This window comes from Cibotium barometz, chromosome 12 (genome assembly GCF_041138505.1).
Source record: "Cibotium barometz isolate CiBa-2024 chromosome 12, ASM4113850v1, whole genome shotgun sequence".
NCBI lineage: Eukaryota > Viridiplantae > Streptophyta > Polypodiopsida > Cyatheales > Cibotiaceae > Cibotium > Cibotium barometz.
The window spans coordinates 51,893,881-51,906,576 of record NC_141057.1 but is presented as its reverse complement, the minus strand read 5'-3'; positions in this window follow the sequence as shown (position 1 = coordinate 51,906,576).

Here is a 12,696-nt window from a genome sequence, read left to right as displayed (position 1 = left end):
TGTCTCTAGAATGGATCACACAGCCTGTCATCCCACTCGCTGTATATCACCCATGATCTCACCAACCATGCCAGTGGTGTAAGTGTGGGGCCTATCCCCTAGGCGGGTCATCAGTGTACCGCCTCACTAGATGAGCTCGATATCTCAACAAGCTCTTACCTCAAGAATCTTGTAAGTGTTGATTTGAAACCCTGAAAGAAGATCCAACAAAATATCAACAAAATAAATCAATGTACTCTATGCAAAAAGTTAAAAAGTATAGTACATTTTATTAAAAGGGAACGCAAGAGGAGAAGCAAAAGAGGAAAGGTGGAAGAACAAGGTGAGTCTCCTTAACCCTATCCCTAATACATGCATGCATAACCCTTGTGGTTTATTAAACCCTAACCCTTGCTTCTAAATAGAAAGCCTAATATAGAGAGTTTTGATGGAAGCTATCCACATTAAAGCTCTATATTGGCACTTCTATGTAGAAGCTAGGGTTAGGGTAAGGCAAGGAGAGAGGAGAAAGAGAAAGGAAAGAGAGGGGAAGGAAGAGAAAAGCTCACCTCAAGGCATAGATGGAGCTTTCATGGAAAGTTTGAGAGTAAAGCACAAAAAGATGAAGCTTTCCATGAATGATTTAGCATAGGAGAGGGAGAGAATAGCGCATACCTTGGAAGAAGATGAGCTTTGATGGGAGGAAAAAGTGGAAGGGATGGAATTAACATGGGTGGGAGGAAGAGTTGCATCAATCGACTTCTATCCAAGCTATGTGCTATTTTGGTGGTAGGTAGAAACGTGATGGCAAAGATTTAGGCTTTAGCTATAGGAGTACTTTTTAGGCTTTAGCTAGGAGTACTTTTTAGCAGGTCGCTACTAAGAAGAAAAATGTTACTGCTAGTTTTGCTGCCCAATTAGCAAAACTAGTAGAAAAATTTTGCTACTAGTTTTGATGCTTAACCAGCCAAATCTTGGGCCACTTTTCACCTAGCACTTCTAGACATCATATATCCTTTTATGGTAAGAGTAGCAAAACTCCCTTGAGCGGATTGCAGGTGCCAAAGAGCAGGTTCAGTGAAGATTGAAGTGCATAAAGCAAGTGAAAATTTCTGGTTTTGAAGCTTTCATGGAAAGCTTGTGAAGGAATGTATTTTGTCAAATGTATTGGGGCAAATACAAAGGAAACACAGAGATTCTCATGTATTGTGAAAGGGAACATGTATTAGCAACACTGGAGCAAACCATTGCATGAAACATTGATGTATTTCAGGAGATTTATGAAAGAAAAATTCTGGTTTTTTTGACTCCTGCAAACCAGAGAATATATGCCCCGTGGAGGATCAAATGTCGCAATTCTACTCAAAATTGGAGCTTGCCCTTCATACCCATGATGAATTAGGTCATTGCTAAGAATATTATCAACTCAATTGTGAAAAACCCCTTCTCTACAGGCCCCAGGAGCAGGCGGCGCATTCTAGAGCAGGTTCTTGGACAGGTTGAATAGTTTTTGGTCTAATTCACTCATTTGAACATCAAACTTGGTGCCTTAAAGCTTGGAGTGCTTAGCAAAAGTGTGATTGAGAGTTGTATTACATTTGGGGCAGCTCATGTGATGTATTTGGAGCTCATTGAAGTCATTTATCAGAGATTTGCAGGTTTGTTGTCCAGAAACAGAGCATCACAATCAAGGCATTAATCCTTGTCTATATCAAATTGGCCTAATTTCTTTGGTACAAGTAGAGTCCTATGAGTTGCTAAACTTTTGATTCAAAAATTTTTGAATTTGGATCAGATTTGAAGGAGATGGAGCACTTTTAGTGAGAGGTGGTACCTGCTGACATATGCAGAAAAAGGCAAACCAGAGAGCTACAAAAATTGGTGGTTCTCATTAACCTTGAAGAATTTGATCAAACCCTTCTAGGATATGTTGGAGCAATGTGTTATGAAGCCAATGAATGCATAAACATCAAATTTGAACAAGATTTGAAGGAATTAGAGCAAGATCTTTGACTGGTTCTCTGGCGAGGAAAAAAACCAGAATTTTTTTTGTGAAGAAGTATTATTTGTTTTCAACTTTGATCGAGTATACATTGTTGATGAAGAATTGTGGGATCTAAAAGCACATATATTGCAATCATTTGATGTGATTTGGAGAGATTTGGAGCATTACAGGTACTTCATACATTGTGATCAAAGGGGTGCATCTACTACCTTGCAAACATGGGAGATGGTCCGATACAAATTGTTGGAGAGAAGCTTGACAGAACTAACTTTCAAGTGTGGAAGTTTCAAATGAAGAGTTTTTTGAAAGGCAAAGGTTTATGGAGTCTCGTGTCGGATGAAGACCCGGAGCCATTTCTACCTCCTCAACCAAATAATGCTCAGTTGGTGGCTCACAAGCAATGGGTAGAGCGGTCTTCGAAAGTGTTGCATTACTTTTCAATATGTGTAACAGATGCCTTGCTTATTCACATCCAAGATGCAGATACACCGAAAGAAGCATGGGATATATTGTGCCGAATGTATGAGACAGACACTGGTGCAAGGAAGATACAACTAAAGCAACAGATTCACAGTGTAACACGAAGGAATAGGAGTATACATGAGTATGTTCAGGAAATCAAGGGTTATGTAGATTCCTTGTCATCAATCCATGCCCCAATGGATAATGGGATTGAATGTCACTATTGTGGGAAACTTGGACATATGGCAAAAGATTGTTACAAAAAGCAGAATGATATCAGGAATGGAAGACCACAACATGGAAATTATGCATCTACTAGTATGGTAGCCTTATCTACATGACCATTACGAGGCCAGATCTCAGCTATGCAGTTGGTTTGATAAGTCAGTTTATGCAGAGTCCTCGTAAACCTCACTTGGATGCTGTGAGATGTATTCTGAGATACGTCAAAACTACCGTGCATTATGGTCCTTTCTATGAGGCAGGAAAAGACATGCATGTCTATGGATATACAGATGCAGATTGGGCCAGTAGTGCATATGACAGGAGGTCTACCAGTGGCTATGTTTTCAGCCTTGGTAGTGGAGCTGTGAGTTGGAGCAGTAAAAAGCAACCTACAGTTGCTTTATCTACCACAGAGGCCGAGTATCGTGGAGCAGCCATAGCTGCATGTGAGGCTATGTGGTTGAAGAAGTTGCTAGATGATGTCAGGTTACAGAGTGATATGAGAGTTGTCATTCATTGTGACAACATGAGTAGTATTCAGCTTGCTAGCAACCCAGTTTATCATGCCAGGACCAAACATATTGAGGTCCACTATCACTTCATCAGAGAGAAAGTGCTAGACGGGCATGTTGATTTGACATATGTACAGACAGATGAGCAGGTTGCAGATATCTTTACCAAAGCACTTGGTAAGGATAAGTTCGAGTATTTCCGTACTAGATTGGGAGTCCTAGAGATGGACATGTCGAGCTTGAGGGGGAGTGTTGAAATGTCAAGCTCGTATACAGCAGCTGGAGGATAGCACATGGGTGCTGACAGAGTGACAGTATGGTAGATGGATATCGTGTGGTGTGTTTATGACCGCGTCCAGCTGGTCATGTGTGGTGTGGACATTACATTAGGTTTACTTTGTAGTGTGGACATAACACTATGTTGTGTTCTCCTTTGTGTGTGTGAGAGAGATGATGACTATGGCTTCTCTCCTTCTTTATGATTGATGGATATGGATTAGGGTTTGCTTCTCTTGTGTGTGCTCCCTCCTGCTTCTGTTTTTTATCACTTCGGTAGCGGCAACATCGCGAGTCTCAAGTCACCATGATACAGAGTAAGCAAGTTGGAAATATGACAGTAGAAGATCTAAGTAATGCCACACTGGAGAAATTAAAGGTTAGGGATGGAAGAGGAGCATCAAGGAATGCTCACCTCTACCCTCGGAGAGAGTTGATTTGGTGCTCTATTTACAGACAAAATCACATGAGTACCGAATGCCCTCACTTAAGATTAAGGTAATACTTTATTATGCTTACTGTGTACGATTAGGGAACCATGACACTGCCATGTGCAGATATCTGAGGGTCCATCCCTTAGCACAACTCCTAGCACCCATAGTGCCACTAGCCTTACCGCCGCCGCCGGCACCACCAGTGCAAACCACTCTAGCTGCAGGGTAGCCAAACCCATCCTACTTACTAAGAGGGATGTTCTGAATGCAGGACATGCCACCTTCGCCCGCCACCTGTTCTACCACCACATGTTAAAATCAACTAGGTGTTGATTGAGGAGCCCTTGGATGAGGGGAAAGTCATGCGTGAGGTAGAAATCAATAATGATTACTATGAGGAGCTCGTAGAGATCATGCTAGAGTTTTATGTCTTACAAAACAACACACCAATGCTAGTGTTTCAAACCACGGTAAAATGGAAAGGTAAAGACATAAACTCAACTATGAGAAGGGGACTAATATAGTGTTTTGGTTGTAATGGACCTCATCAAATAGCAGAGTGTCCTCATAATAATGTGGCTAATGCGGGCCAAGCCCAATTCTTGGCACCACCAACCAACGTGAGGCCGCCAAAACTTTCCTGTGTTCAGTGTGGGGTTGATCATTTGATCAAAGACTATCTATATCGCACAAGTGGTTCTGCTACCACTTCTAACCATGCCACTATTAGGACTATAAGTGTGGAGCCTAGGAATATCACGCCATTGAATGTCCTGACACGAGTGCAAGCAAAACAAGTGGGCAAGGGGGAAAAATGCAATAGATGTAACAACCTCTAAAACTGGGAGAAGGAGAAGAGTGAAGAAAGTGGGCAAAGGTGATACCATGGTCACAATTTAGGATGGATCCAAAGAAGATACCATTGATACCAGATCCACGTAATAAAAGAAGGAGACGACTAAGTGCTGAAACAGGATGCGCACGCCCAAGAAACTACAAAGGGGATTCCAACAACCCCTAAGGGGATTGGATAATATCCAAACGCTACTAAAAATGAAATAAGGAGGCTTGAAGAAGTTAACAAAATCACAAAGCCAAATTAAGGGCTAATAGGACTAGGGATATAGTGTATCCAAGAAATGAGCTGATAAAGGAAAGAAAATTGGATGTGCCTACTACAATTTTAGAAGGATCCAAGGAAGGGTCTCACAAATAATGACCTCATGGCAAGAATGTTTGAGGAAGAAGAGAAAGAGTTGTTCATCCATTCATTCCCTTAGGATTGAATATGCAACAAACACATGGAAAGTACCCTCACTTGCCAGGAACCAGAGACATAGGCAGTCTCGTAGCCATATTGTCCACTACCATCAAAATGCCACTGGAACCATTGTTACACAATACATCGACATTATGGGCAGCTACCAAGGACTAGGTAGAGGGATGATTAAACCCGATGTCCACTATAGAGGAGACTCAGTCACCTCTAGCAGAGAAAAACCTAGTGCATGAGGAGGAGGGAACTCCTAGATTTGTCAAAATACATGTCAATCAATTGGGGTAAACCATAATTGGAAAGAGCAGATGTAATCGTCAAAATGGCAGATGGAACATCCTCAAGACCCATGGGGCTGTTGAAAAACATAAGACTTAAGGTCTTTTCATTCTGCTACCATTATACATTTGTTGCACACTAACTGGATTCATACGACATTATCTTGGGTAGGCCTTTCGTGAGGTAAGCCAAATTGGTGTATGATTGGGCGTTAGATCAAGTGTATGTTTAAAAGGACTCATAGATTCTAAAGATCAATCTACAAACGTGGAAGGCATAGCCAATAGAAGGGCAATTGCTTGAAAATGATTCAGTCACCACCACCAAACGAACCACGTCCCTACAAGCCTGCCAACCCACCATGGAGGAGAATTCATAGGAAGAGTAAGAGGCCGCAATGTATGCATTGCTTCCACCCCCTATTTTAGTGAAAATTGGATGCATGTGCTTGCTACTATAGACGTGTTACCTTCCAGAGGAACCCAATACATTGAATTAGGAAACATTCCTACCACCTTAGTGCGTATGGTAGTTGTGCAACCAAGAGAAGAAGAAACAGAGGATGAAGCCTCTAGCACATAAGGTTATGGATCACAAGGTCACAACATCACCCAACGCCTTAGAAGATGGCATAAACAAAAGAGGTATATTGCTCAATGAAATGCCCTATTAAGAAGTAAACCCACGGATGCCTAGTGGCTCAGATATCTCGAGGTCACTAGGGTGCACGAGGAGTTTTCAATAAGGACTGGAGTGAAGAATTGAGTAAGATAACCCTAGAAGGAAACCAAGAGGAGAAGGTTATACCTCAAGAGCTGAAAGCACCTAAACTCATGAAGGCAGGACGTAGGGAGCGTGAGGCTAAGACGGCAATGGCTCAGAAAAAAGATGAGGAGGAGGATAGGCCAGACTAACTCTCAGTGCCACACCATTTTAAAACATACACCATTGATGAACAAAAAGTGGTCCAATCGATGGCTAAAAGAGTAAAGGAAGATGGCCAATCCACATCCTACAACAGTCCAATTGAAGTTAAGAAGGTTGATCTTGTAGAGCCAGGGGAGGATCCCAAAACTATCTATATTTCTAAGGACTTAACTTCGACTGAAGAATAAGAACTCATTGCTCTCCTCAAAGAATTTAAGGATTGCTTTGCTTGGAAATACACTGAAATGAAGGGTGTACCACCCGAGGTGGTTTACATATGATTTTGATCATGGATGGATCAAGACCATTTTGGCAAAAGCCATACCAGATGAATCCAAAATATGTAGCCATTATAAAGGAGGAAATTGATAAACTCATTGCTTCAGATTTCATCTATGAGATCGAGCACATAGATTACTTTCACCAATCGTGATTGTGCCAAAAAAGAATGGAAAATTGAGAGCTTCTTCGATGGGTTTTCAAGCTATATTCAGGTGTCCATAGCACTAGAAGACCAGCATAAAACGACCTTCAATACGATGTGGGGAACATATACTCAAAAAGTTATGCCTTTTGGTCTCACCAATGTCCCAACAACCTTCCAACGGTTGATGTGCATAGCCTTCAAGGACTACTTGCAAAAGTGGCTTGAGGTATTCATTGACGATCTGTGTGTACACTCATGCTGGATTGAACATTTGGCTTGGTTCAGAAAGGTGTTTGCAGTTGATCAAGCATTTATTACTACCCAGCAGCAGAGAAGAAGTGGTAAGGCAGTCCCTTCCACTGTTTCTTCTCCTATTAGTAGGTCTGCAACTTCTTCTCCTTCCACAGGTAGCAACAATAAGTCTGAGAAGGCTCTTGATAAAGGCAAGAAAAAGACCAGGTGCAACTATTGTAAGGCAAATGATCATGTCATTAAGAATTGCCCTAAGCTAAAGGCTAAAGAGGCAAAGAAGAAAGAGTCAAATGCAGCCACAATAGCGGATGCTTCTACAAATGCAGATTCTGCAAATGTTGTGCAGGATACAGAATGGGCGTTTAGAGTGTATTGCCAGTATGACCCATCTGTACATGATGCATATTTGGCAGTTTCTGTTGACTCTTATGTATGGTATTTTGACAGTGGTGCTACAAAGCACATTACCTCGCATCGTGATAAGTTCACTTCTCTTGAGGCTATCCCTAATGGGAATACTGTCACATGTGCCAATAATGCTTCTTACCCAGTGAAGGGCATTGGTAAAATTATGCTTACTACTGCAAATGGCAGCGCTTTCATACTTTCAGATGCTTTGTATGTGCCAGGGATAAAGAAGAATCTATTGTCTGTCTCTGCGCTTGCTAGACTTGGATTTGTAGTCAAATTTGTGGATGATAGATGTACTGTTCATGATTTGACTTCTGGTGATATGATTATTGCATCTGGCACCTTGTTTCGTGGACTGTATAGGCTCAATTCTTTATGACAAGTGTGTGGAAGATTCAGCAAATGCAGTTTCTGATGAAAAGGCAGTTTCAAATGCAAAACTATGGCATGCTCGTTTTGGTCATCTAAACTTTGCTAGTTTGCTGCGTTTGTAGAAATTTGATATGGTTGCTTCATTGCCCCCTCTTGTGGCACCATTGAAACATGTTTGTGAAGGTTGTATTTTGGGCAAAATGCAACGTTCTATGTTTCCGAAGGATGGTTCTGTGCGGGCCACTCGTAAATTGCAACTTGTACATAGTGATGTATATGGGCCTATGCAAACTTCGTCATTTGGTAAACACTTGTACTTCGTGACTTTCATTGATGATTACTCAAGGCATGCATGGGTATATCCACTGAAGGCAAAGTCCGAAGTGTTTTTTTGCTTCAAACAGTTTTTTCTTATGGTTGAAAATGTATCCAATTGTACTGTGGGCACCCTCCGGGAGTACATGTCTAAAGAGTTTGATGCATTTCTAGCTAGTCATGGGATAAAACACCAATGTACAGCGCCGTATACCCCTCGGCAAAATGGTGTTGCTGAGAGGAAGAACAGGTCACTTATGGAGATGGCACGATGTATGGTCAAAAGCCAAGCTTTGCCACATGCGTTTTGGCTTGAGGCTGTCATGTGTGCTGCATATGTACTCAACAGGTGTCCCACTAAGGCCTTGCAGTCTATTACTCCATACGAAGCTTGGCATGGTAGGAAGCCTTTTATTGGTCACTTGCGTGTCTTTGGTTGCTTGGCCTATGCTTTAGTGCCAGTGCAACAATGCAGAAAATTGGATGATAAGGCTGTCAAATGCATTTTTGTTGGCTACAGTGCTGAGAGCAAGGGTTACAGATTGTATCATCCGCAGTCTAGGTGAGTACTTGTTTGGTTCTACCGATTCCAATGGTAGGGAGGTGGCTAACCCATGGGCCGGATGGGGTTAGGCTGGAATCAGTGGAGTTTTAATAATCAAACTGAAAAATCTTAGGATTATGCTAGGATTCGAGTAGCTAGTTAAGTCCCTGATAAATTTCTCAATTGAGTGGATCAACGGCTGTGCCTGATCTTGATTAGGAAAAAAGCATTGAAATTACTCAGATGATCAAATTATATGAGTGATAGTTTCCTTCTATTTGGTTTATTTAGGTGAAGGATAGTTTAGAATTGATCTCATTAGAAAAATTCGTTTTTTAAGAAAATTCAAAAAGGTGGAATCGTCCTCGTTTTTTGGGCATGGGAAATTTTCCCGGTTTTGATTTTCGGAGTGACCACCAGCCTAGTCTCGTGCCCGGACATTCGTGGACGAGGCCTCGAGTGGGAAACCTTGCCCCACGCACGAGGGGGCTGCTTTCGCTCTGTCAGCTTCTTCCGGGAGTCCGGTACGCGGAGGGGGCAAAGGGATCTCACAGTTGGTATCAGAGCAAAAATTGCCTAAATTTTTAATAAAAATATGGGAAAGAAATGTTTTTCACTTGTTATGTGAATGAACTTCAAAAATTAAAAACTTATAAATTGAATTGGAAATTTTTGGATGGACACCCCGAACCTATCTGGAATTCTTGGATTCTCTCAGAGTCAAGATATGATAGCTTTTGCATTTGATCACCTCATCAACTCTGCCTACGACCCGAATGAGTAGAGTGAGACTCGCTTGCCATTTTGAGAGTCTTTACTTTCCTGATCCTCTTGAGCGACATCGATATATGTGGTTTTGTGGAGGATGGTGTATTAACATTAGTACCGGTCAGCGTCAGAGGCTCAGACAGAATATTTCCTTGGCCATGATTCTGATAAGACTAGCGCTTGTTCAGCATGTTCTACTCTGTGATCATTCACCTAGGAACTTCAGAACTTCATGGGCGAATTTTTAGACTTCTTAGTTGCTTTATCTCGAGAAATAGAATTAGAGCACCTCTTTGTGTAATGAATCGTGTGTACCATGGTATGACTTCTTCACAGTTTTGCTTCTTTATACGATTACGATTGAGGCGGTGATTCTGGAGCCGAGTTGCTCTATGTACATATTGCAACTTTTATATAAATATAGAAATGTTTGCTAGAAAAAAAAAATTCCATGTTGTATAAGTGATTGTTTACGGACGATCTGATAAAGAAAAATCTATTATCGGACATATGTCATAGATCTCCAATAAGATCATTGTCTAGTTTAAGAAATTGTTTTCCGAACCTCTTAAGTCTTAGGATCTCGTGGATGATATCAAAAAAAATTAATAATATATAAATTTTTGGCAAAATCATGAGATGAGGAAACCATGGCCGTCAGCCAGACCCTCTCTGACGAGCTTGACCCTGATGTTCGCAAGGCTCTTCATAGGCATTAGGGGAAGGTTGAGGTCTATAGGGGCCCTTTAAGCTACCATATTATGATTTTAATGACTTTTGTTAAAATGTTAAGTTTCTTTGACTTTGGATACCTTCTTATTCTTCAAATGGCTAGAAGTTTGAATTTCAAAGTTTCCTGCCAAAATTGAATTTAAAATTGACTGGGCAAAACCATATCATGTGACATATCTATGGAAAGAGCTCAACGAGTAGACAGAAATACTCAGTCCTGGAATGACCTAAGTGTTGCCATATATATATAGGCAGTGATGTGTGTGAACGTTCACACTTAGGACCGTCGGGGCACTTTTTCCCTCTTTAGGAGGTTTTTTTCCCGGGCTTGTATATACGCCCATCATTCTAGGGCTAACTTATCTTTTGTACATTGACACAGTCTAATACATAGTGTGTTGTGTGCATTCTTGCTCCTTCTTCTCCAAGCTTTGTGTGTTTTCGTGCAATCCTAATTCCAACAGTTGGTATCAGAGCAGGCATCGGCTCCCAGGGCTACATCGCCAGCACCCTCCGACTCACGTTCTCCGATTGAGGTGAGCTCTCACGAGCGCTTGCAGGTCCCTATACTCTGCAAATACACCCGTAGGGCTTGGCGTTCTCAGAAATTGCATTTGAGGTTGTTTCGGGCTCCGTTTTTGCATTTCAAGTTCTGCATAGGTGTTTTCGTCATTTTCTGTAGAAATTTCGACAGTGTAGTTTTTTGCAAAACAGGCATACGTGTTCTATTGTGGACCGTGCTACATAGCACGAGTTGTTTTCTTTTGCATCAGTTTCAGTCAGTGGCCATGGCTGATAACAGCAATGACGTATTTCGCATGTTATCTGTGCTGATGACAAATTGGATGGAGACAGCAACTACCCACTTTGGGCATACATGATGCAGCATGTTTTGGTTGCAAAAGGAGTGTGGAACATTGTGCAGGGTATGGATGTACGTCCAGGTTCTGTGGATGTAGGATCAGTTGAGGATATAACAGGTTCTAGTAGCTCTACTGTTGCTGCTATTTTACCCACTGTTGAACAAGCTCGTTGGGATGGTAAAGATGCGCAGGCTCATGCCTTGATTGTAATTTCTATCAAACGTAACATCACCCCACATATTCATTTAGCTAAAACAGCAAAACAGGCTTGGGATATTCTAGCTGGTTTGTATGCAGGTCGTAACGAGGTAAAAATCTCTTACCTGCGTAAAGAGCTAGAATCGAAGATGATGACATGAATGTTTTTCTTGCTGAGATTAAAGATCTCAAGGAACAGTTGATTTCCGCAGGTGAGATTATTCCTGATCATTCTCTTGTGTAGACTGTTCTTAATGCTTTACCTACGTCATATCAGACTTTTGCTTCCACGTGGAGACTTGTTACTGATGAGGACAGACCTAATGTTGTCAAGTATGATACTTTAGTCAACAAGCTCTTGCAAGAAGCACAGTCCTGGCAAAATAGGGCTGGGCAGCGTGCAGTTGATCAAGCATTTATTACTGCCTAGCAGAGAAGAAGTGGTAAGGCAGTCCCTTCCACTGTTTCTTCTCCTATTAGTAGGTCTTCAACTTCTTCTTCTTCCACAGGTAGCAATAATAAGTCTGAGAAGGCTCTTGATAAAGGAAAGAAAAAGACCAGGTGTAACTATTGTAAGGCAAATGATCATGTCATTAAGAATTGCCCTAAGCTAAAGGCTAAAGAGGCAAAGAAGAAAGAGTCAAATGTAGCCACAATAGCGGATGCTTCTACAAATACAGATTCTGCAAATGTTGTGCAGGATACAGAATGGGCGTTTAGTGTGTATTGCCAGTATGACCTATCTGTACATGATGCATGTTTGGCAGTTTCTGTTGACTCTAATGTATGGTATTTTGACAGTGGTGCTACAAAGCACATTACCTCGCATCGTGATATGTTAACTTGTCTTGAGGCTGTCTCTAATGGGAATACTGTCACATGTGCCAATAATGCTTCCTACCCAGTGAAGGGCGTTGGTAAAATTATGCTTACTGCTACAAATGGCAGCGCTTTCATACTTTCAGATGCTTTGTATGTGCCAGGGATAAAGAAGAATCTATTGTCTATCTCTGCGCTTGCTAGACTTGGACTTGTAGTAGTCAAATTTGTGGATGACAGATGTACTGTTCATGATTTGACGTTCATGATTTGACTTCTGGTGATTCGATTATTGCATCTGGCACCTTGTTTTGTGGGCTATATAGGCTCAATTCTTATGACAAGTGTGTGGAAGATTCAGCAAATATAGTTTCTGATGAAAAGGCAGTTTCAGATGCAAAACTATGGCATGCTCGTTTTGGTCATCTGAACTTTGCTAGTTTGCTGCGTTTACAGAAATTTGATATGGTTGTTTTATTGCCCCCTCTTGAGGCACCATTGAAACATGTTTGTGAAGGCTGTATTTTGGGCAAAATGCAGCGTTCTGTGTTTCCAAAGGATGGTTCTGTGCGGGCCACTCGCAAATTACAACTTGTACATAGTGATGTATGTGGGCCTAT